Raw genomic sequence first — 27,060 nt, forward strand, 5'->3', positions numbered from 1 at the left:
TGGAGGAGATTGAATTTCGAACATGTCTCAGAAGTTCAGCGGAACATAGTCACGGAGCTTTAAAGGTTGGGATACTTGTAGATGCTCAACTGCACCTGAGATCTCCGATGCACAAAGCATCGAAAGTAGCTCATATCCTGGGGTTTTTTCAAGCATATATGAACATAGATTGCTTCTGTGTCGCAACCAGATCCTCTTACGATCTTTTGAATAAATTTCTCACAAAAACAGGTTACGCTGCACTGTCCCGTAGCATTTAACTAGATCCCAAGGTTCATGTTATAACTACCAAGTGAAGGTAGTGGTTGGCTCGATATCTCATTGTGGGGTTAATCGAGTTCGGCAAAGTGCAAAGAAGCACTGGAATGTTTGCTTCCATGTTTCACTACCAAACAACCAGTCTGCCCTGAAATCCCTCCTGCCTCTGACGACGCAGGTGTTTCAAAGGAGCCTGCACTCTCGGTGAAATATGTTTACGATCGGTTTAGTGCATTTTACATGTTCAGTAGATTTGTCTGGCATTCGGTAAGGGAAAGGTGATCTTGTTGAACTGTTGTGCCGCTTTACAAGTCGATCTCCTCCGCTCATAACAAATCACTGAACTGTAAGTTGCCATTTCGTAGATCAACTAAGTAGAAAATTTATGTCGATTCAGATAAACTTTGTGGTTTGTATCTATTTTTTGTTCTTCTGTTTGTTTGGCTTGTTTACCAACGGAGAGCGTCGAGTTTGAGAAGTTTCTTCAATTGAATATCTACAAATACAAATCTATTTTTTGTGCCTGCACAGAATACAAAATAAAATCGATCGAATCGAAACCACGACGAAATGTTTCAGCGTCAATCGAACGGAGCTGGAGCGGTATCATTACTTTTGTTAATATATACCTGTACTATTGAAACCGCATTACCGCTACGTTGTTCCAATCAAGAATGCAGGAAAAAATGGTTATTCATAGACTCAGTATCGATAACTACTTAGTTTAGAAAGTCAGCGTATTTACAAGCAATCATGCTCATAAATAAACATTAGATTGGCACCAGGCATTCTGCACAAGCTGATCCTATCAAGTTTCCACGGAAAAACGCAAGACGTGCTACTTATCTGCAATCTATCAACCTATCCGAGATGACTTGACCGAGAACTTAGATATGTACCTGATTGAAATACAAGATTGGCTAATTAACTGCTCTTACGTCTGGGAGATCAATGCTGATCTGCTTTTCCCTGGAAATTTATTCCTGCTTCGACGCTCCACTAAACTATCTAACATGCAATTAAGTAGAAAGCCAACAGATACGCTAATTTGTACCTGGTGACAAAAAACTTCTAGATAGAATATATGGCTGGCATGGTGGATAATTTCACGTGATTTATGATCGCCTTGGCGAGGAATTGGGTAAACATAATACCAGATCCTAGCCTGGCCCAAAAAAGCTGCTTTGGCTAAGAAATGCTTTGTGCACAAACGTAGTCTATGCAATATTTTAAGTTACCCGTTGGACACTGATTGTTATTTTAATTCCTGATTATTATGGACCGGACTATTGTTACTTAAGCGCCTTTCATGAGTTCAGTGAAAGGCTTATTGAGTTTATTGCGGTGAATGTCTAACTTGTTCAAAGCAAAATCGGTCAATTAAAAATAATTTATATTCTCAGCTCGTTTTCTGCAGTTTTTATTTCCAGACAAAAGAAGATTGTTTTCTGGAATTCTATTTCAACTGTTAGAATCTATTTGTGAAATTCTAGCTTTATAGCCACACAAAAGACTGAGAACATCTGCTTCCAAGGCAGACGAAATCAATAATTTTAATCAAAATTCTATGCATAATGTATCACTTTACAACCTCGCGTTATGAAAAACTAAAAGAGCTAATAATGATTAAATAGTTCATTGGACTATTATACTAAATCCGATTCGAAATTTCACAATAACATGCCAGAACGTCTCATTTTTCATACTTTTCAACCTTCTTATTTGAATATAAAAAAAAAATTGGTCGCTTTTCTTTATCTAATTAATGCAGCTTCTATTATGCCACGGTAAAAAAAATATCCTCAGCATGATTTCTCCTTAAATAGATACTGGCATTCCACGAGTTTCCCACGATAAATTTAATAAACATGCACTAAATGAACCCTATTGATTCCAGCAAAAACTGATTTAGAAGGTCGATATTCACGTATCTGAGAAAGTCCTGAAGGTTATCTGGTGTCATAAGGACGAGGAAATTAGTCTGAATAGAATGTTTCATTCCAGAATCTTTTTGGGACGAAAGCTATCCGCAGCGCGAGGTTGCGCTCTCAACTTAAAGGTGATATCCTTTATCTCCGACAAAAAAACCAACGAACGAATGGGGAGCACGTAACTTGGCGGACGAGACGTGAAGAAAATGGCCATATTAATAAAGCTTGCGATGGTTCTGGAAAAATTCAAACTAATTATAATAATAAACAGGGATCCAAACGGTGGAGGCTTACTCAAATATCAAAGCATACACCTATGGTTTCCCACATAGCGTGCTGGTTTGAGTTCAATCATTGACATCACTTACGCCAGCTTTTCGCTTGTGTCTAAGATGAAGTGATGGGTTAGCAAAGAATTCACCCACAGTAAACATCAGACACAGAACACAGAATGGCGTAGAATGTCAAATTGACAGGTTCAAAATGAAAGGATAGTCTCTTCAATAAAGATGCGTTCGAATTTGTGATGAACTCCGCCAGTATGAACCAAAGAATCAGCAGAATGCCAAGAAGAGTTTCCAGCAAGTGAAACTCGCCATACTACTGGTGGAGTGACTAAATAAATACGCTAAGAGCAAAGTGTCTGCAAGCCCGAAGAAGCGTCCAACGTTCGAGGAGAAAAGCTGTTCCCCAAATTTAAACAATTGAGACATGATTTGCAGAAAGCCGTCAAACAAATCGAAAAAAGCGTTAAAAACCTCTGCAATAAAGCGAACGTCAACCCCTGAGACACATCCTATAAAGTGGTGATGTCTAAAATAATAATAATCGTTGGCGCAACAATCCAATTGGATCAGGGCCTCGAAATGTGTTAAAGCACTTCATTTAAGACCGTTAAGAACATAACGGTACACTATAGGATTACAGTATCCTGTAGGAGACAATGTGGTCAGCGTTGTCCTCTCCCGAGATTTGACTCAGGTACTCAATCATAGCTGAGTCGACTGGTATCCGACGTCAAATCACGATCCAAATTCCAAATGCATATATTACGTGAGAATATCCACTTTCGGATGATATTGACATTCAAACACAACACTAATACGGAGTAGTCTGAACTTGATCTTAATGTTGAGATAACTGCATTTCTAGATTTTAGACAAGGCATCGAAAGCGGTTTTAGCGCGGTTAATGCTACATCCAGAAAGTAATCTCCTTACAAATTCATCAACACTTTGGATGTTCTGGCCATTAATGCAGATAGGAAGAGCACGATGACTCATTAAACTGACAACCTTAGTTTTATTCTTGCTTATTTTCAATCGAAGTCTACTTGCATTTCATTCCAAATCCAGAGTCATTTGGTCAAAATCCATGACCCGGTGAGAGAGCAAACAGATGTCACCAACGTAAAATTGAGTTGTTTGAGGAACAATGTCATAGTCCATTGAACTCTTCCATGTCCTTCGGACAAGGCAACATGAATTACGTCACAAATAACAAGAAGCAAAAACATCGGTAACAAGATCCAACCCCGATAAACTTCGCTTTGGACCTTAAATTCCTCTGAGATTTGACCTCGGTGCATCATGTGATATTTTGACCATCATATATCGCTCTGATAATAGCTACTAGTTTGCTCGGAATACACCTCCTGAATAGAGCACGCCGGATACACTCCCTATCAACGCTATTGAAAGTTTTCTCGAAATCGATGAAAAACAGGTGAAGCGAAAATTTAAACTTCACGCATTGTGCCATATTATCCAAAGGCTGTTGGTGTGGCAGAAGGATCCGGAGCGAAAACCAGCCGAGATGTTCTTTGATGCGTTCCAAGATTATTTTATCGGCAAGGAGTACGCAAATAACCACTAAGCCGTTTTTTGGAATCCTAATAATCATTCCCTTCTTCCACTCTCTGGTAAAGATCTCCGTTTCCCAAGACTTCCGTGATAGTGGAAGTAGCAAACTTGCAGTAACTGCAGCTGCAGAGATAAATAATTCTACGAAAAGATCGTCAATCCCAGCGGCTTTACTCCGTTTAAGGGCATTCGTCCTAAATGGACTCGCCTCTGCTTGGAGGAACAGTCCGTATCCGCATGTTAGGGTGACTAACCGCTTCATCCACAAGAGGAGCAACCTCACCGGATGTGATACGATTAAGAACCGTGATAAAGTGTTCCTTGCACGTCATCGTGGATGAGGAGTCGACCACTAACTTCCTTCACAGGACCACCACCATCAAGCAAGTTCCTTCGTGATGCGGCATACAATTTCGATTTCGGAATATAAATAAAGGCTCAGCATTACGGATGCCAAAGTCCAGTTATTCCGAACCACAGTGCCAGAGGGCAAAATTCAAATTCAAAGAACTTACTGAAAGAGACATCGCTAAAAAAAAAACATGCCAGCGAATACACCAACCAACTCGCCTCATCCCCAAAAAAACAGTAAATTGTAGCAAGGAGGCTGTGAGTAAATCTCTGTGCTTGGTTCCGTCTACCAACGACCAAACCGTTAGCAAGCAAGGATCCAATTCGGGGAAGACTAGGTTATCTCTTCGGTTTACCTGGGATTCGACAGAGCAGAACTGCCAGAGGAATTCTACTACTTATTATCTCCACGAAAAGCATCGAGTTTTTAATGGGGAGATCCAAAACAACGATTGAAGTAGGTCTACATTTAATTTTCTTATTACTACTAACCTTCTAATCTGCTATAGAGACGGAACCACAACTTCCTCTTTTTCATATTTGAAGACGTTTCAGACGTTGTGCCAAATGTTACTTTCAGAAGAGGGGGTAGAATTAACTGGTGGAAGTATAACAAAATGGATTCGATTGTATTTTTCGATACATAAATATCAATCGGAAATACGAAACTCATCAGAGACCTCGAATTAACAGGACCAATTTTTGTCGGGCCTTTAAATCGGATGCTCTAAGGTGGCGAGGAGGCAGACGGGGCAGCAACCCTGTCGTCCCATTTCAAAACGAAGTGGCCGAGGAGAAATCGTCAAGCCAATTAGAGTCAATTAATGTAGTACGAAAGTGACTCCGCCTTCCAACGTGTACTGAGCGTCAAGCAGTGGATGAAAAGTTAAAACAACAAGTAAATTTTTGAAAAAAAAAAAACTGAAGAGCTGTATGGGCGAAACTATCAGCGTTAGACTAGATTTGACAAGACCAAAAAGTGGTCAAAGTTAGAAGAAATTATTACTCTAAAAAGGCAAAATTGTTGACCAATATAAAGTAACCTGACAGAAGAAACTCAAATACCAGAAGGTTGTTGATCCGCAACCGGACGATGGAACAGTTTAGGGAGATGAAATTGACGAAGTCAGATAAACGTTGAGTATATTACTAAGATAGAAAATAGAGGAGGTGAACGTGGAGAAGATCAAACAGTAGTATTAGGCTAGATGCCAACAATCAGTAGTAGGTAGGTGGGTAGGACTCTATGAACAATGTCTATCTGCAAGATGTCCATATCAACGAGCCAGGCAGCGACTCCATCTTCCGACTAGAAATAAGTCGAGATTTAGCTGGAAAACTCTCTCCTTGGCTCCCGTAAATAAGGCCTAGCATTTTTCCAGAATATATAGCAAAGGAAGGGCAAACAAAGTGAAGCAATTCTAGAGAAGATGAAACTCGAACACAAGGTGGGACGAACTTCATTCTAACCATCAGGCGGATAGCAAAAGATTTTCGTTCAAAGCGAACAACTTTAGTAACGTAAACCACTTTGGAAAATTCCGGGCTATTTAGTTAAAATTCGCAATAACACAAAACAATTAGCAGTAGACAGTTACTTAAGAGTACCTGATCACAGACGGCTCAAGCATCGATAAGAACCTTCCTTCAGAAATAATGGAAAAGGCAGAAAACTTACGAAATCCCCCATCATTCGACAGTATCGAGCTGGATAAGAAATACATTTTTCTTTTCCTCTTAAATAGCATTTATATTTGCCTCCATATCCCCTATTTGCTATATCTACAATATATTATTCCTTTCCAATAATCAAATTAACTTTGCTTCGAGACTTTTTGCTAGCATCCACCAATCGTTTGCATCAATGTTGTGTACATGCCCATGGGAACATACGATTAAGTGCATTTTACTTAACGGATCAATGCTGGCAATGAAGAGCCTTTTGGGTATGTTGTTGTGAAACTGTGCTTGGCATTTTTATTGCACCAGAGTCACGAATTTTTCGGCTCCATACATACGATATCGGAGTTACTTTTTCTTTTTTTTGTCAATATTTAACTTCACATTTGCGGTGTTTTTATAATGCCGCACGATTGTATTTAAGATTCTGTAACAGTTCCAGCGTATAAGACAGAGGGCAGTGGAATAACGCAACTAGAAGGCACTTAAATGTATAAATGAAATCATAATTTCTTAACGGTTTTTCGTAACCGGATGTATTATAATATGCAACACTTTTAACAATCGTATATTCATCTAGAATGAAAACATGATGCACCGAATCATGAAAGTTGGAGGAAATAATGAGTATCGGATGGAATCCACCGCCCTTTCGGTCGCTCTTTGGGTCGTTTCCCATTAACTTCGATATTCAACTCAATCTTAGTTTGGGATTTTTCGTCAGCGCGAATTACATCACCATATAATCAAAGACTCCTCTCTCGTAATTTTCCCATAATGGATGCAACCCTATATCGATCGCGGATGTTTCCATTTTGAACGTGATCATTACGTGTCACGACACTTGACTTTGATTCCATTACCGCAGTACGACATTCATTGCCTTTGATAGTCAGCCAGCACTGAGAACCATAGAGGGCGATCTGCTTGTAATACGGTTTTAAAAAAAGAAATCAATTTCGAAATGAGTCCTGAGATGTGAAATCTAATGAATGAATTAGCCCGTAAACAAGAATTCTGAGGATCGATGCCTTTTAAGCCTCATGATATTGAAGCACAACGTTCTTCACTTTTTCAAGGCTTTTAGCAATTAGAAAAATTCAGAATCGCGCTGAGGTATGTCTTCAACGATTTCTCGTAGACATTATGGAAATGGTATAAGCACATAGTCCTTCACGTTAAATTCTCCAATGAGCGGCGTTGCTTTCTGACGATATAAATTTATAACTTCGATCGGGGTTAATGAACGCGAGGCAAACAACCCCATCTTTCTACTCTAGATGTAATTGGTTCTTATGCTAAATAACTCAGAAATATTCATATTTACGGCGAATATCCTGAAATGAAAACGCACTTTCTGTTTTTCTTTGTGAAAATTTTGAGATAAGATCAACTTTCTTGGTATCCTCTCGGAGTTCAAATAAATATTTTTTTTTTCTAAAAACTTCTGTTTCTGTTATTTCATTCTATCCAATCAACCCTTCACCATTGATTTAGGCGCTTCGTTTTTAGAAAAGTGTATTTTCAACCAACCTCTATCGCATGGTTACTGAGTGAAAGCAAATCAAACATTTGAATAGCCAACGATCGCCAAACAAACTGGCTTCAGGGCTACTTCATCCCAACTTGCAACTTGTGTTTATCGCAAAATTCCATTCTCTCTTATGTATTAGAAATGTATTTTCCATTCAAAAAATATGAATATAATGAATAGGTCGGTTTGCAACGGCACAAAAAAATACGTTCCAAGTCAGATACAAATAACTAAAATTAATTTCGCTAAAAAGGAATTTGCGATTGATGCGAATCAAACAGGACTATTTCACGCTTCGAGGCACAGGCCACCTCTGTGAAGGGAAATTCGTGGAAATGCTCTTTTATCCTATTCCATTCCACACATAAGTATGCAATTAACATCAAAAAATAAATAATCCTTGACTATTTCATTAATAACCATCCCATCCCATCCGTCAGAAGGAAAAACAGGAATGCCACCTGCAGACGCATCAAACTTGCTGCCTAATGAATACAACCTGCTGCGTTGGACCAATTAGCAAGTTTCCAATGAATTATGCGGTCGTTCCCTTTTGAAGAACTGAACTGAAATTAGGCCGAAAGCCCCAGAAGCAATTTCCATGGAGCCCACGAAGGTCCTGCGTCTTTGAGTGAAGTGGAGATGCAAGAGTGTGAGAAAATATTGGAGGAAAAAAAATTCAGATACGCTACAAGCAAATTTTTATTTCCATTTCCGCTTCCAAATGGTTCACTGAAGAGGAGGTTTTAATTAGAGCAGTTCAAATGCCAGGTGAACGCTAGGATTCTGGTCTGGGAATTTTACGTGGTACCCAAAGATGAAAGGGAGGATTTTGGTTTTGATTAGAGGAGGACGATGATCATTTCATTTGGAAATTTCCTCAAGATTTGCTGGAGTTTTTGTTTCAAAATGTACGACATCTTCTAGGTTATTTGCAGAAAGATACCCGAGATAAAATTGGTGAAACCGGTGCTAAGTCCTACCTCAATATGGGCACTCCCTTCGCAACATCAAAACAAATTAATAGTCGACGGCCATTCATAAAATCAGACGATGTTTTATCTGAAATTTATTAGGCTTTGTTCGTCCCCCATTAGTGCGAATTATAATTACAACGTTCTATCGTCAATTGTGCGATAAATATTGCCGTGAAATAATCGAAAAGCTAAGCGAAACTTTCATACCCACAAGCAGATAATAGCGCAGAAACGCGATAGGGTGCGTCTGGGCGCCAAAATTTAATCCAAGGGGTGTCTATTGCTTTAAGCTTATGTGCCTCCGATACCGAACAGGGTAGTAAGCGCCAATCCTGTTCCATGCACACCTAAATATGAGTGCAGCATATGCGCGTGCAATAACCTCCCCCCGGGGGTTGTAAAGCAATAATAGCATCAGAACTCGCAACAAAAGTTCACGATAACGAGAGAAAATAACCATTATCAAGTTGGCAAACAATAATGTTCGGAAAGTAATCATCATCAGATCGGGGAGTACTATCATAAGCGTATTATCTTTTTTTTGCAATTTTTTTAATTAGAACGAAACGATCCTTATCGCACCGCGTATGTAGTCTGGTTGTAGGAAAAGTTGTATAGCGGGCGCCATCGCAACACAACATCATTTAGTTGATACGTCTGGTGAATGGTGTTGGAAATGTGATTGCAGAGATAAGAAATAAATTAATATTAACACAACATGATTTTTATTTAGAAATAATCACTGATTTGTGTCAGGCGTGACTGCGGTAATGGAAGTTTTTATTTAATATCCCAGTCGCCACTGCTTTAGCGAGAAATCTATAAATTTCTGAACAAGATTAAAGGTTGAAACCTTGCTACTTCCTGTTTGTACGGTTTAACTTTCTTTACTTTTTGCAACCTAATTAAATATTCCGAAATGTTCCATGATTCCAGGATGAGCTTAAGGGGGCATTTGCCGATTATATTATTATTGACCTCATTTTAACACGCATCGGTAGGGAGGATATTTCGAAGCCTAGGGAATATACAGTGGCAGCTTGTTGATTTTTTTCAGATTTTTCGGTTGGGTAGTTTCTGAGAATGAGTCCGTGGAAGAAATGATCAGTTTTGATCCACCGCATTGCCCAACTTTCCAACAAATGTCAAAACTAAGACCGGCTTCGGAAAGTACTAACCAAAACCTTTCATTTGATCCACATGACTATATTTGGTGAAAAAATTACACCCCCCTTTTGCATGAGGGGACCCTCGTTAATTTCGACGTAGGATGATGTAGCTCAGTATATAGGTGAGCCTTCACAATTCCCACATTTCCCCAAATTTGATGTCAATCGGCATAACCGTTTTCGAGAAAGATGTGTTTGACAGGCGGACAGACAGACTGTCAGTGGTAATTGAGAAGGTTATTGACTCTGTAAAAAGATTCATGGAAAAAAAGAACTCAGGACCAGCTGGAATACCTAATATTGCCCTGAAAGTAGCCGCCAGGGCAGCGCCAGGTATGTTTGCCCTAGTTTTCACGGCAAGCCTTAGAGAAGGAGAATTCCCCAGGCAATGGAAACTGCGAAAGCTCATACTCATTCTGAAAGCAGGTTAACCACAGAGTTCTGTTCTAGGTTGCTCACTACGGTTAGTTATGTATGATGGAGTATTGATGCTACGCCTTCCTGACAACGCGGCAACCATTGTCTTCGCCAATGATATCGGAATAACAACAGTTGCAAAAACGAGATCGAGATCTACGCCAATGAAGCGATATGGGAGATCAATTCCTGGTTGAGAAATTCCGACTCAACATAAAACATAAGGAGTTCTCATCAGCAAGAAGAAATAACACAATCGTGAAGAACGAAGTTGGCAAATAAACAATTTTCATTGGGAGTAATGATTGACAGAAGGCTCAACTTCAAAAAATGCATTGAGCGCAACTAGAGTGTCTTCCATCGCTGCAACAATTTCGAGGATACTACCGAACATTGGTGGGCCAAGAAAAAAATCGACGTCTTCTGCTCTCTAGGATAGTCAGTGCGTTTCGAACAACATTCTGGAGAAGCAGCATATGTACTAGCAGGGATGGTCCCCACAAACATCTTGGGGAATGAAGGACAGGTCTTTATGACAAAATGTATTCAAATTGGAAGTTTAGCATATTTCAAAGGCAGCTGACACGGAGGAAAGTGGCAAAAGGGATGAGAGGAGTCACAAACTGGTCGTTGGATATACCACATCATTCTGGACATTCGGAAATCGGTGGATATGAAGTTTATCGTGCTTATTTACATCGATTTGGTCACAACGAGTCACCGCGTTGCCCAAGATGCGGTAACGTGGGCGATAATGTGGAGCATGTCATATTTGATTGTCCCAGAGTTACGGTGCACCAAACAACAATGAAAGCGGTCAAATACCTGAACTAAACAGACGGTACCTGCTTATCCTCATCGGATCATGAACCTTGATCACAGCCATTTGCCTACATATTTGAAGAAAGCAAATAAAATAGCACTAAAGATAAAAAACCACCAAAACTAAGGTTCTCAGTTTGCCTGGTCATCGTCTTCTTCTTTTTTGCTGGCTGCCTAGTGCAGAACAGTTCAAAAAGAATGCAAGCGTCGAGTAAAGTCATAGAATAAACCAAAACACATTGCCAGAAATCAACATAGACGATACTTAGCTGTAGTTGACGGCTTTAACTTGATATATCTGCATTAACAACAAAAGGGGTGGATAAGCCTTCAGAGCTAAAAACGAATGAACCGCAATTCACTGGTGCAAATAGACGGCAAATCTGAAAAGCTCGTTAAACTAGAAAAATACCAAAGTAACGCAAATATCACCGCCAATATATGTTAGGAAATTTTGAAATCACATTTTTCCAGAACGGATTCTTGGTTTAGATGTGCATTTTGGACCCAGCCCTCTTCTCCCCGCTCCGTTTCTTTACAGCTAATTTCAAACTATTATCTGCTTTGGAAGGTAGAAATTGAGAACTGATACCCCACAGCGCAACAAAATTTACATCCTCCTTCTGCATGTATGAGGACTACCTCTAAACCTAGCAGTTTATAGTTTTAACATTTTCACCAAATTTCATCAGGATAGGTGCCAAGTACCAGGTACACCGAAGGGGGCAGAAAATACTTGCTGCCTAACACAAACTTGACACCAAAGAACAAATTAAGTTTGTGTGGATAAGCGTCATTTTCTCTGAGGTCGCACACGGTAGAACTGATCACATGAATAGCGAGCCGTACTTAGGAAAAGACAACGCGATGCAGGTTCTCGACAAAACCGGAAAGTATACAACTTGGACAACTGGCAGCTACCCGTTCGAATGAGTAACAGTAGCACCTAATACCAGATTTGTAAGAAAAAGGATTAACAGGGTTCACATCTATATATATTTTTTATGACTCGCGAAGCATGGCAAGCTTAAAATATGAGCAACTGTTAGATAAACCAATATTGGCTGCAAGTGCAAGTAAGTTTTCGAACAACCAGGAAACGACATTGCTTAAAGGTTATTAGACAGTATGTTTTCTAATATTAAGAGTAGATTTACTATCCGTAAATATAGCTCTGTGAGCAGCACACTTACGAGGAAGACAGTCTGGAGAATTGTGAGCACTACACCCCTATTGAAAGCATGTTGTTTGGCCAAATGGATAGTAAGAGAGTAGCGTGTCCGAAAATCCTAAGGTAATGTAAGAAGAAACAATGGAAATCGAAGATGTTGTTCACTAACGAATTCAAAGAAAATTTCGAACGAAATGAGAAGAAAACGAGCTTATCATTGCCTTTGGGTAGGTTAGCGAAACACCCAACCGTTGGGTAGACAAAAGAATTTACACGCAATCAATAATTTACATATACTACATTTCTATTAATAATAGTCGGATTTTCACCAAACATTCCAATATGATACTTTACGTCGCGATGGCGGGGCATTTAAGGGCTAGGCAAGGTCATGATTTCCAAACTTCTCGGATGAGTAGTTTCGGAACCCGGTTCCTGTTTTTAACCACAAAAAGAGTAAAATAAACGAATCTGTCTTTAAGTTGGAGAATTGCTTGTAATAATTTCAAATAATCCCTTGAGGAAAAATACTTTTCAATACAATTGGAAGTTAGAGAAGTAGGGCTTGAGAGGTAAACAAAGAAATAAAATTTAAGATCGGTGGAGAAACATTGACTGATGAATCCTTTGTGGCTCCCAGTCAAAGAGAACAGTACACATTATACATGGGACTCCATTGAAAAACTGCACATATAATACGGCTTGGAACCGTAGCCTTGATAGCCTGCAGGCAATTCCAGAAGATTATTACCCGGAAAGAAACTTGCCCCTTTGAGTTTTGCGAACGACTTTCGCTCAAGATACGTTCTGGTGAATTGGTCTTTTCTTTTTTAAACATTGGAAACAAAATAAACTCATCCAGCAACGAAATCCCTTAGAAGTTATAACAAACGAGGCAGGACCAATATAGGGAACAATATATAGAAAACAAAATAAACAGAGCACTATAGAGCCCATTTTACACAGAAATATTTACTTACAGCAGTTAATGATGAGGATCCTCAAGAAAACCTGAAAATAAAAGAATTTATTAGAGAAGCAAATTAATCATTGTACGAAGCAAATCTACGAATAATGCTTAATACCACAAATACTCAATTTCAACACCCACTATGGTCGTAGGACCAGGGGTTAAATAATCATTTGACCGCTTTACGACTAAGCTGACCCTGACCAATTTGCGAGGCCAGATATAAGCAGCAGGATCACACTCAAGACCATTCGACATCAACAACGGTCTAAGGCAAGGGGATTCCCTACCATCCGCCCTCTTTAATCTGGCCCTCGAGAAAGAGATCCGTAATGCTGAGATAATTTCAAGGGGTATGAAGTCCCCCCAACTACTGATCTATGTTGACGATATCGACATCATGGTAAGAACCACCCGAGACGTACAAACTGCTTTCATCCAGATCGAGCAGGCGGCGCGAGATCTTGGGCTGGACATTAATGAAGGCAAGACGAAGTATATGGTGGCAACTTCAGCACCGAAAACCAACCAACCCACAACATCAAACCGCACTGGTTAAACGATAATAAAGATTGCAGACTACAACTTTGAGATCGTTGATAATTTTTCCTATCTAGGGTCGAAAATGACAACCGATAGCAGCTACCACGATGAAATCCGCGCACGGTTGTTAGCAGCCAACAGAGCCTATTTCAGTTTACAAAAACTGTTCGGCTCGAAACGTCTCACCATAGGCTCAAAGCTCTTACTGTACAAGAGTATGATCTTGCCAGTCCTCCTGTATTCCTCGGAGACATGGGTTCTTAGCAAGAAGAATGGCGAACTCTTGACCGCGTTCTAGAGAAGAATCCTACGAAGAATTTTTCGCCCCCTGCATAAGGATGGACTATTCCGTAGTCTACATAACGTCGAAATCTATGAGCGATACCATGACCGTCAAGTTGTGGATAAAATCCGACTTAATAGGTTCCGGTTCCAGGCCACTTAATCCGTATGGATGGGGATGATCCAGCCCGGAAAGGCTATAAGGGCAATATCTATGGTAGAAAAAGAAGACGAGGGAAACCCTGTCTGAGATGCAACGATGGCGTAGGTCAGGACGCCAGACAGCTTTTAGGGATATCGAATTGGTGGACCTCGGCGCAAAACCGGGATGTCTGGAGTTCCTTATTAAGGCAGGCCTAGACCGGATACCGATTGTTGCGCCGTTGGGGATAATGAATATTTATTTCAGCTGAAACGGGCCTGCGTCAGTTGATTGTTCTGCTTGGTAAACATGCTGGCATAGATGTAAGACGTTAGCACGACGATTCTAGTGTATACAATTGTCCTAGGCTTTCTCAACTGTTCTCAGTAAGAAGGATATCAAGTAAGTTGGCTTGAAAGATTTGGTGAAAGAAGGATTCTTTTTGATCGTTTTTGGAATGACAGCCACTTTTGCCCATCTCCGTGACATGCATCTTTCAAGCCCCCAAGCTTCACGAGCGAACCGAAAATAGTCCCTAGATCGTATTGAAGTAACGCTAGGAATATATTATTCGGTCCGGTGATTTCAATGGTTCAAAAGTTTCCACTCCAATTTTCGAGGAAACCTCTTCAACAAATTTTATTTTCGTTCTACTCCATTTATCTACCATTGCCCTGGCAGACAGAAAGGTACTGTCCTCCAGTGTGGAGGGTGAGTTTAGGGATGTAAGTACACCCTGTCCTACTCATTTTGGATGAATGTCTTATCTCTTTTTTTCAGAGAGATACTATATCTTTGTCCTTCGCTAAAACTTCGTTAGGCCGGGATGCTCTTGAGATTTGCTAGATCCAGCATTTTTGGAACAATTCTTTCACATTTTCATCCGGTACTAAAATTTCCAAAGTGAAAAAACATATCGACTTTTACTATGCAGCCCAGCTCGGATCTTCCTTTGGAAGTTGCCAAAGATTCCCACAGACTTAAATCAGGACTCAGGACTGACTACTTCTTTACATTTTTATGCATGACCGAATGCCAAATGTTGAAAACCTCCGAAACAATAAAAAAGTAATGATGTCCTTTTCACTAACGTTCCAAATTCAAAGTACACAATCACAATCACAAGGTATTCCTTTTAGGATACTTTATCACTTTAGGATACTTTATCACTTCACATTGTGTACACCCAAAAGTGGCTTTTTGGAGACAACATTTTTTCCGATCCTCAATAGTTCAGTCAAATATTGGGAACAAGTTAATCGTGATAAATCATTGAGTATTGAGTAAGTATGGTGTTGATCGATTGACGATTAAGTTAATCGTGAATCACGATTAACGATTAATTTATGGATAATCGATAATTATGATCACTGGTCGTATATCTGACTATTCTCTATATACTGCCTGAAGTACAAGGCAATTCTTTAAACAATTCACAAGTTGATTTACGGAATAATGATTAAGGATTGACGATTAACGATATTGATCATAAAGTAAGTTAAATCAGGAGTGACTGATTCGATTCAAAATTAATCAATATTTAAATGTGCATCGAACACAACTTATTCGGGAGTATATAGCCTTTGTGTCCATGCATTACTGCATTACTACTCGGTTAATTGATTCGCCTTTACGCCAGTCGAACGTTAGAAACGATTAGAAACACGATAATGGAGGAGAATCTTTTCTCTTTCCTAGCCTAAAAGGGGCCATGGAGAACAACGATTCGGCACCACACAAGCCACCCAAACCACTGTAACAAGGATTCTCACCAGCATTCGACAAATGATGTCCAGAAGTCATTTGATAAGTGGCAAACACGTTGTACTCGGTATAACGAACGCCAAAGGTCATATTTTCAAAATTATTTAGGCTTATCACAAATAGTAAATACTTTTTTAACCAATCATTCCTACTATTTACTGACCAAACTTTGCTCTACCCACTAGATTTTATTATCAATGTATAAGTTCCAAAATTGTAAAAGACTAACAAAAAACCTTCTCTTCAAGGATGCATATGCAACAGCCCTAAGGATCCCCTGTTGCTAATAATATGTCTCCAATCCCCGACAATAAAATGATCTGCATTACTAAGAGTACCTTAGTTCTTATATCTTACCTTCTGCTTATCTTCATGCTGAATAAACTCAAAGCTCCCCCAGAAAAAGACCAGATAGTTTACAGGTCATTCGTGCGGGGAATTGTAACCCCTAGAATTTATCACAGGCTGTACCGTACCTTTGGAAAATCATTTCTATAAACTCAATATTGTTTCCATTTTTCCTACCCTCTTTGATAGACAAGTAGCTTCCTCTAAACTACAGTTTTTGGTTTTCAATGTAAATATATATTTCGGGAGCAACTTACCCTCTTCATCAGTACAAAGCTACTACTGTAGCGCGGCAGGATTCGCAGCATTCGAAATTTATTTCGAATGTTGCGAGTGCGAACAAATAGATGGCGCGGAACTTTCCACTTTGTAGGGTTCGCCACGGGAGTGGAGGACTAGCGAGGAAAGTGTGCCATGAGTTGGGGGCAGAAAGAACCACATGGAGACGGTTCGTTCTCTTCTGCCTCCAGCCTTAAACAACGACGGATCGCTCGCGTTGTTCAAAAAGTGTTTCCATTATTCTTTCCTTTCGTAAATTATTTTCGATTGTTTGAATATATTCTTTCCTTTCTTAAATTATTTTTGATTGTTTAAATAAAAGTTTCAATTCATAACGACGTCATTTGAAATTTGTGTTTACTCCGTGCTCTGGTCTCATCGTGTTTTTCCTTTCAAATAAATTGGAATTACACTCGGAAATCGTTAAGCAGTCTAGTGCAAATTGCACACTACTACTACCCTCTTTTCATAGGAATCTTCTATCTAGCAAGCACGTTTCTTTTCTAGTAAACTTAATCCAAGTGAATTTGAGAAGTTTTCAAATCACTATCTAGTGAATCAATCCTAGTCTCGCTCGGCTTTTGGCTCGTTTTCCATCAACTATGATGTTCAGATTCATCTTAGCTAGCGAGATCTCACCAGCGCGGATTAAATTAAATCAAAGTCTTGAACAGCCTTTGGTAGGCACTATTGGTCTCAAATAATGCTGATGATATTATGATGAATGAAATTATCCAGAAAAAAATAGCTGGGAAAGAAAGGTAAAGAAATACAGCCGTACAATGGTACTTATCTTAAAATTCGATGCGACCCAAGAAGACTACATACAGGAGATTCATCTTCCGGCACATTGCTTGAATTTGTATGGTAGAAGAAGGACATTGCACATGTTCGACGTTCTTCAATCACTGGCCCGTAAAGAATACCGCTCACGTCGTGTAAGTAATGCATGGAATGGGGAAACATACACAAGAAGCCATTTGCTGCTCCTGTATATAGTCTTCATGATGTGAAGAAACTGCTAAAGTATTTAACCTTTAAATGATGAGATCGAATGATCAATAAGAAATAGATTAAAAATGCTAACATCTACCTCTCTCCTCCCCCTTTTGCAAAGAAAACAGCAGGATGTCTAACAGTAAGGCCTCCTTCCTTGAAAATACAATAATGACATCCGACCCAACTTTGAAAGGTCCTATAAACTGACCAGAGCAAAGAATTAGTAACTCAAGCATTGATGATAAATTGCTTGACAGAACAACAAAAGGGCAAAAGAGCACATACAACATTGATAGATCATTGATAGGTGACACTAGACGTCTGCAGGCAATGATCCTGTAAGTTAAAAATGCCAAATTAAGTTAAATCACTCCAGCAGGGAGATATTTATAGAACACTAGCAGCTAAGCTCATAAAATAGCAGGCAGAATCTGCCAACAATCAACTATCAGAAGAATGACAAGAAGATAAAAAAACCTCATCTTAGTTGGTCTACAAATATGTATTTCGGAAACCAGTTCTTACCTTCACCACTACGAGGAAGTGTTTTTTCTACTAATCAATCCTGCAATGTTAAAAGACTACTCTGCATGTCAGAAGTGATGAATGGTCAGCAATTTTCAAAGATATCTATGAGATAATATTATGGATGATGGGATGATATTCATTAGTCCAATAATTGCCATGCAACGCTTGCAAATTGAAACCAATGCTAAATTGCTTTCTAATTATAGTTTGCCTTGTTTTCAACGAATATAATAGGACAACTAATCACTACCTTGGCAGCACTTAATAGCTTAATTTACATATTAGGAAATTAGAAACAAATAAGCAGGAATTTATTATGAAATGTACCTTTGACTGGTTACTAATGCAATTATATCTTATTTTCAATCTCAATATAGAAAGGCGAACAGAAGGCTGTTTTCATAAAATCTTTTTTTCGTCAGAACTTATTCTCGGTGCTCATTTCTAGACTACTTTACTACTCAACGGTTCCACTTTATCTTCCCTTTGAACTTCCTGTTCCAAGGCAGGTTATCACAGATTTTTTCGGAAATAAATTTAAATCACAAATAAACTGTTTGTAATCAAACTTTCACTAAAGTTACAACGAAAGGAAATAAGAGTCACATTCTAACCACGACAATTCAATTTAGTGGAAAACTGAGCTACATGAACTTGATGTAATGCACGAACTGTTTTTCCCGTACAAAAACTATCGCATTACAAATGACGGCGCCTTACCAACTTCAATGATATTTTCCCTGGTGAATCACTAATAGAATTACCTTAGATACATCTATCTTCCGCTATGACTAAGACTGCAGCAATCCATCAAAGTTAGCGAAAATCATTTCAGAGGTACAAATACCTCTCGACACTCCGTTGCAACATTTCTCCATGCTTGTTCTACCTGAGCGCGGAATGTCGCTCTTAACTAGATAAAAGGTACCATTCTAGCACTTCCTCGCAGTTCTAATTTACCTTTAGCAAAGTCTGCAATGCATAATATCAGCAAACCAGGAAAATAACACAACAAATGTCCAGCAAAAAACACCAACAAAAACAGAGAAAATACTACCATGACTAAGTGATTTAACGAAAAAAACTATCTAGAATCTATCGATATTTACATACCGTTGAACTGCTTTCTTAGTCAGCGGATGTGTACTAAAGATTGAAATAAAATTTAAAAGCAAAATTGATCCCCCTTTACGGAGAAATTTGTACAGGGACATGTCTCATGACTGAAGTAGATTGATTTTGATATATACCTTTCTTATCTTAGATAAATTTTTTCGCATGTCCAAAGAAAATATTTATCTGGTGAAGTTTGAAGATAAATCGACAGTTTTTCCTGCTCTAATCGGGAGGTAATGGCTGGTAATGGAAGTTTTTCCTAATTACTATCGACTGAACGGTCAATTTGAACATATATCGAATTGATTATGTTTTCGCGTGGAAGAAATAACATTGCTATCGCTTTTATCTATAAAAAGATACGATAAGTCCACAGCTTGGATATCTGACCCTAAAACAGATTCTTTCTCAGAAAAACTCACAGAGGAGAAATCGATTTTTAGAGAATTCACGCAGTTCGAAATAATTGAAGAGCCAATACTGATGAACAAACTACGCCAATCAAGAGTCCTCCCACAACAGTCCCGTTTTTCTACCATGAAGGAGTAACACAAACTTCCGAACAAATGGTCATCAGTTTTGAGAGGAGGATCCTGAGAAGAATAATAGGAGCCAACCAGGAGGACAACGAATGACAAATTAGGTATAACCAAGAATAGTAACAACTGGCGACCCTGAAGTCTCCAAAATAATCAAACTTCGATAGCTGCAATGGGCTGGTTATAGGAACGACCCTCGGGTACCTAGAAAGGTTTTCGTAAGAAGAATAGAAGTACAAACACCGATGGGGAGCCAGATTCTGTTGACGAAGACGATTGACCATTGCAGGACACGATCGACGACAACAACTTAGGTCCCTACACCTTCATAATATCAGAACTCTACGATCAATTATACAAAATAGTAGCTCCGGCAAGACTAAATAACACAGTCATTTAAAAATTTGTGACACTAGTTTATCTATCCATAAAAGGCAACTAGGAACCTTCTGACCCCTAACTGTTAATCAATAGTACAGCAAGATAGGATTCAAACCCTTCCAAAGTAAAAAGGTCAATGCATTTTTTTCTAATTCAAAACTAGCTTGGGGCCAACCTCTTTAGCTATCGAAGATGTAGGGGTTTATGACACCAACTTGGACCAAGAGCATTCTTGCATAAATGTGTCTAGATTTTGGCAGCCATCCAAGTGTAGCAAGTCCTTGAGGGTTTTACTTGAGCACCTGTCTGGACGACTTAATTCCACGGTCTTCTTAAGACACGGATTGATTTTGTGACCACAATCAGAGCCCCGCTGTGACGAGCAACAACGGTACCAGTCTATACCAAGTGCATGGCTTAGCATTCATACTGGTGGATGCAAGACCTACCTAAATATCTACCGAACAAAGGAGTACGGCACCCGTGTTGAAACGCAACACCACGCCGAGGCCCGAAGGTCTCTTTACCCTTGAGCATAACCAACAACCCCCATGAAACTCCCACTAGGGGGCCAACCGCGAATAACCGAGCTGAACTCACATACAACGGGAGTTCACCCGAAGTATGAGAGTCCAGGGGCTATCTCGGTTCCCATGGTACCAGTATACCCCTGGTGAGGTTTCGTGACCAATTTGCCACTTCAGATGAGCCCCTGTGCAGACTCGAGTCTGATCGCCCTGATTAGGCCTTTGAAGCATTCGCCTACTGCATCACGGCCGACAAGCCAAAGTGAGTACAGCGTCCCCCGGTGCCACCACTATGGAGGTTCTCCTCGGCCACTTGGTTTTGGTTTGGCCGACAGGGTTGCCGCCGCGTCTTCCACACCGCCACCTCTGAGCAGCGCCATCCAAGTGCAATTAACATCGTCTACAGCCACCTGCACTCGTTCGCGGTAGGAAGCCGCGCTTTTAACTTCACACTCAGCTTCGTATCGAAACCGACCAGGACCCCACGATGGTACGAGATGCATGACACTCGGGACCTGCCTGCCAGAAAGGCGTGCCTTGTGAAAATCCTTTTTTATATTCGTACAAAAATATGGTGCACAATGCCATATCTCCGAAGTTCTCTCGGCACCCAGAGCATATGATATGCAAGGGTTTTTGCATGGCCTCCTGGATCTGCCAGTTACTCCTCGTTTTCTTATAAAATAAATAAATATTTTATGTCAAAATAGTGGGAGGGGTTTTGTAGACGAAATTGTGCAAAATGGGCATATTGCTTCCATACGCACAACAAAAGTCGGCACCCATATATTTCTTCTCCACAACAAAGCAAAACAGATAAACAAAAGTTCATGAAATAAGAACGAAAAGAATTTCCGAACAACCCAAGCGACAAGAAAGGGCATTTTCATAAAGCTCAGATGAGAAAAGAGCAGTTATATCCAGAAGATGCTGGAAGGCTGCTATTATAGATCCATCCGCGTGCATCCCCGTTTACAGAATCTGTGCTAGCGCAAAATAGATAGGCCCGTACTGGAGAGAATACAGGATAACTTGGCCAAGTTGAATTCTTCAACCATTTGGCTACCCCTTGGACAATTTCCAGAAATTTTGACATAATTCAAAGAAATACGAAGACTGAACTATTTCGCGGATCATCAAAATCAATCAACTCCTTAAAAGACGATAGCGGGGGCAGTTCAGCGAATTGCAAAATGATGAAGAAGCATATGGATCGAAATTCAAAGGTTTTTATGAAAAAAATCATTCATCAGACAATTATCAGCGACCGACCCCAAGGTATCACCAACTCCTGGGTTGGAACTACGATCGCCAACGACAATACATTATACCTAACAGCTGACAAGCTCTTCAGCATGACGGAAACTACCAAAAAGGTAAAGAATGGTCTGTAGAAGCTCCTAGCGCCAAAAGTAGCTATCAATAATGGAATAAAATTTGTAGTAACCACAGAATATCGTTAGTTTCCATGAATCAAATAAAAGCGAAGTGAATTGCCGCGACAATACTGAGGCCTTTCAACTTTGCTGATGCGAAGTGGACGCTTCAGCAGAATTCTGTACTGGACTACCACAAGTATTCGCTTTCCCAATATTCGAATAGGAATCAAAATTCGTCCTATTAACCAGCTGGGTTCTCTTCCAGTACTGCTCTAGTAGCTGATATTCCTTTCTCAAAAGTTAAACATGAAGGCAGGTTCTTACAAATTTGAATATCCGAAAACTAGAGACATACAGATATGCCTAGCCGCCAAGAGAAGACACTTGTGATGAGCCCTGTCCATCCCTACAGAGTTGTTAGAAGACCATTTGGTTAATTTCTTCTTCATTAATGGTAGGATTGCCCAATTTTAACTTTGGCACCGGAAAACAGTTCTCGCAGGGAGCTTATAATCAACTAGAAAGTCGGGGATACACCAAATGGCCACCCAAGTTAACTAATGTCAATTGCGAGGACGAAGCTGTCAAACAAACCTAAAAACTGCCGAATTTTCGACCTTTCAATGCCACTAGTAGCTAGATGCGACTTCACCGAAATAACCGCTGACAGACGCTTTCCTCTTTGCTATCTAGTTTGGAAAGATTGGTCAGTTTTTCTGGTACTTCATTCCATCGGACGCTATTGTGAAAATCACGTGTCTTAAAACAGATGCATCTGAACTTGTACCAAAATAAGCATTACAACCCCAAACAAGATCGAAATCACTAATATCTAACGAATAACCGAAAAATTAAAAGAAACAAAATAATTGACTACCCGGATACTGTGATTATAGTAGGGAAAAACCTCAATGAATTACATCCTCCTTCTTCCTGTCATTGATGGAACCAAGACGGGGTTCTGGGAGCTCTCTCTCACATTTAAAATCTCCTGGTCTAGATATATGGAGATGTTCATGCTGGCTCGAAATCGCCGGAATCAACTCAAGCAAAAGCAGGTTGACATTTAGGTGGAGTCCTGGGAAGAATAGAATCTGCGCACATCATCAACAAATAACTAATTATTATAAATTCGAAATCGATAACCATGTTGTGTCACAGTTTGAATTGTAAATAAGAAGAAAGACCTTTGCAGATCATCTGAGAGTTTTCCGTTCGGAACACACTTTCCGAGAGGATGGAACAGAGGAGCAAAGAAGGTATCTTCATATATTTCAATAACTCTAGAAGGTACAGAATATCCATGATTGAAGAAATGACTCTGAGGGGTGTAAAATCTAAGGAACCAGTATTGGAAAGACAAGAACTTTCAAATGATTCACTCTTTGAAAAAGGGGAAATACCAGGACCTTCGGAATTAACAGCGGGAGAAAGTCTGCAAGCGCAGGACTCATAGGAATACAACTGAAAAGATTGCTAAGAGGGAAGTCAGGAAGAATAAGGACTAGAGTGGAATTTCGACAAGCTGAATATGTTTATAAAATCCTAGTGCGGCGAGCTGTAAATGAACGTCATATCCGTGGCAGATGAAATTGCAACACCTGAGGAATCAGTGGACGCCTCATAGAACGACAACGGTGTTATCTACACCGCAGCGTTGATACTGTGCCATAACAATCAACAAACGGATATACTCTGTGCACTAATTTATTAAGAACCAAGAAGAAAAATACGAAAGTGTTACCATTGGATATTAGAATAGAATCAACAGTGGTTCCCACTGCATGAAAACAGCGGAATTAGAATACCCCATATTAGAGTGGTGATACCACCCAATGGTGGGTGAACTCCAAGCAACGAGGAACAAAAAAAATCGCAAAAATTATCGTGACCCCGTCCTAGAAGAAATGGAGTCAGAATATAAAGATGCATCTGCGACCGAATCAGCAGCCACATTAGATGGAAATTCCGATGTTACTATTAAGGAAAGGGCACACTCCTTGATTACGGAAAACAAGGAAACCGAATAGTCTCCCTTGGCACGTTGCACGTTGTCCGAATCATTATCATATCATCAACATACGGAGGATCGTGTCCAAAAATAATGACAAGTTCAGTGAGGCGACAGCTCCGCCAGAAGCGTCAACAACATCAGGCACTGCAAACCACGCATACCGGCGCAAACCCAACAAAGGGCGGAATCAACCATTACACCAGCCTACTCAACAACGCCACTCAAGTAGCAGCCATCACCATCCAAGAGACAACCGTCGCAAGCACTTCGAAGCAAATAAATACCACAACTCCTCCGATTGCAGTTATAGTGCCTGCCGAAAGCTCCAGGTCCATTCAGACCATTATATCCAATTCTATTTTATAGACAGGATGGTGACCTCAATCTGGCTTTATGCGACCCCAGTTTGGAGGAATGCGTTGCGGATGTCAGTTAACGCTAACAAACTAAGTATAGTATACAGGAGGGCAGCCCTGAGGGTATGCTCTGCCTTCAATACTGTGTCAGATGATGAAACATTCGCCATCTCTGGAATGATGCTGATTGACATCTTGGCAGATGAGATGACGAACATATACAATGCGAAGTCTATCTCTTCTTTATCGCAGACGAAGGACGCTTAGAGGGAGAGATCCATAAATAGATGGCAAGAGCGGTGGGAACACTCGGGAAAGGGTCGGTGGACTCACAGGTTCGTTCCTGCCGTCAAGGAGTGGTTTCAGAAACGACAAGGTGAGATTAATTAGAATCTCATCCAGTTTCTCATGGGGCACGGAGGCTATCGCCAATACCTACACAGGTTTACATTGGAGACCTCACCCGAGTGTCCAAATTGCGATGGAGTCCCAGAGGACCCAGAGCATGTATTCTTCCATTGTCCGAGATTTGTGGAAAAAAGGAGAAATGTAGAGGAAACTCTAGGAGAGGTGCTGATATCAGAAAATCTGATGCCCAAAATGTAAGCACATCCAGAGAATTGCGACGTGGTCAACTCCATGATCGCATCTATCCAAACAAACTATGAAAGGCAGAGGAGAGATCAGGTTCGCTGCGTATAAAAGAAAGATGACCGAACAAGAGTCAGCTGACTCCGACCCATGATGTAATACCTTATAGTGGTTCTGCGGGGCAAGGAGAAAGGCAGGGTGATTTTAGTGGGTAAAAATCCCACACACTGGTGTATTCAGACCAGCGTCTTTTGAAGATTTCCACCTCCTCAAAAAAAAAACAACAGACGGGCAGACAGAAAGTAAACCGATTTTAATTTTGTTTTACACTAAACTATCACCTAGAGAAGCAATGTTTTCGACGGACACTGTCTGCAGGTTCTGTGGGGAAAGTGGCGAAATCTCCATGCATTTGCGTAAAGTAGGTTTAGGCACCTGGGAGAATACTTAATACCCGATTCCAAGTTGAAATACCTTTAAGTAAGGAATATATTAAATTTCTTGACGGTTATAGGCTTCCTTGACATAGTATAGTTAGTAGGTACACCAAAAAGCCATCAACTACAACCCCACCCTTCCAACAATCAAATGACACCAACCAAAACTGTAATGTTTAAGGATTGAGCCATCCATTCAATGAACCTAGGCAACTTATCAGACGCTATCTCACCTCTGCCTTAGAAGCAGCATAACCAAAGTAATTCGCGGCTTTCAAATGTTCCTGTATATATAATAAATTCGCAAATACAATGTGGGTGCCAGATATTACGACGCAAAAGTGATATCAGGGATGCTTCCTTCGCATCCCTGGCCCCGAAACGTTGACGTGGATCCGGTTTTTAAAACTACGAATTCGATTCTTGCCGCCATTTCCAGGATCCGTTTCCCTCTGGAGTCTGGCTGAGGCATTCTCCATTTAAAGGTCCTAGCATTAAAATCACCGCCTACCAGGATTCGTCTCTCCGTGCCCCAAAACGACGTTTTCTAGAGTTTCAGGCCGGGACGAAAGTCAGGCATCGTCTCATTCGGCGTCAGGGAGACACTAAAAACGTTATGCCAAAAGAATGAGTCCAGACAAACCTGTGGCGCAGCAGGATTCGAATGTTGCGAATGCGGGCGGTCAGATGACGTATCTTAGAACTCGCCACTGGAGTGAAGAGCTAGCGGTGAGAAGGTGCCGTTGGTTGGAGGCAGAGGGACCGCCTGGAGAAGAACCGGCCTCTTCTGCCTCCAACTTTCGTAGCCTTCGAACGCGCTTTGGAAATCTTCCATACAAAAGAAAAACAAGTCGGGAAACCGGAAGCTGGACGCTTCAGGTACGAAAGGTTTTGTGTATTTCTTAGTACGTAGCACGTAATATATCCATATATTATGTGAGATATCCACTTTCGGGTGATATTGACATTCATAGTCTTCAATTTTCAAAGAAGCAACAAATTTGAGGTATTATAACTTTGTTAGTAACAGTGCAATTTCCACCAAACTTGGTAAGATCATGCTCTATATTGTAGCCTATATCACTGCAAAATTTCATGGTGCTAGGATGAACTTAAGGGGGGTTTCTAACCAATTACAAAAAATTGTAGTAATATACTATTATTAACTTTATTTGAAGAGATATCGATATGGAAGGTATTTCGGAGCCCAGGCACCATATAGTGGCAGCCTCCTGATTTTTTTCAGATTTTTCGGTTTGGTAGTTTCTGAGAATGGCCCCCTTAAAGAAGTTATCACTTTCAACCCCCCGCGCTCCCCACCCTTCCAACGAATGTCAAAACTAAGATCGGCTTTGAAAAGTACTAATCGAGACCTTTAATTTGATACCCCGCATGACTATATTTGATGAAAAAAAATTTTACACCCCCCTTTTGCATGTATGGGGAAGGTTGTAATTCACTGTATGCGTGTGCGTTCACAGTTCCCACCTTTCTACCAAATTTGGTGTCAATCGCTATAACCATCTCCGAGAAAAATGCATGTGACGGACAGACAGACAGACAGACAGACGGACAGAAAGACAGACAGACAGACAGTAAACCGATCAACAAGTCCAGAAACCGGAAGCTGGGCGCTTCAGGTACGAAAGGTTTTGTTTGCTTCTTGTGTGAGGATATTTAACAATATGCATTT

The 27,060-nt window shown here is 40.3% G+C and overlaps 1 long non-coding RNA gene across 3 annotated transcripts in view; it reads right to left on the reverse strand.

The window, feature by feature from the left end:
* LOC119648239 overlaps positions 1-27,060 on the reverse strand; it is a 372,324-nt gene that overhangs the window by 211,287 nt on the left and 133,977 nt on the right. For all 3 annotated transcript variants that reach the window (XR_005249035.1, XR_005249033.1, XR_005249034.1), the window contains one exon: positions 13,153-13,183. This is a non-coding gene — a long non-coding RNA (uncharacterized LOC119648239). The remainder of the gene's footprint in view (positions 1-13,152; positions 13,184-27,060) is intronic.

This window comes from Hermetia illucens, chromosome 2 (genome assembly GCF_905115235.1).
Source record: "Hermetia illucens chromosome 2, iHerIll2.2.curated.20191125, whole genome shotgun sequence".
NCBI lineage: Eukaryota > Metazoa > Arthropoda > Insecta > Diptera > Stratiomyidae > Hermetia > Hermetia illucens.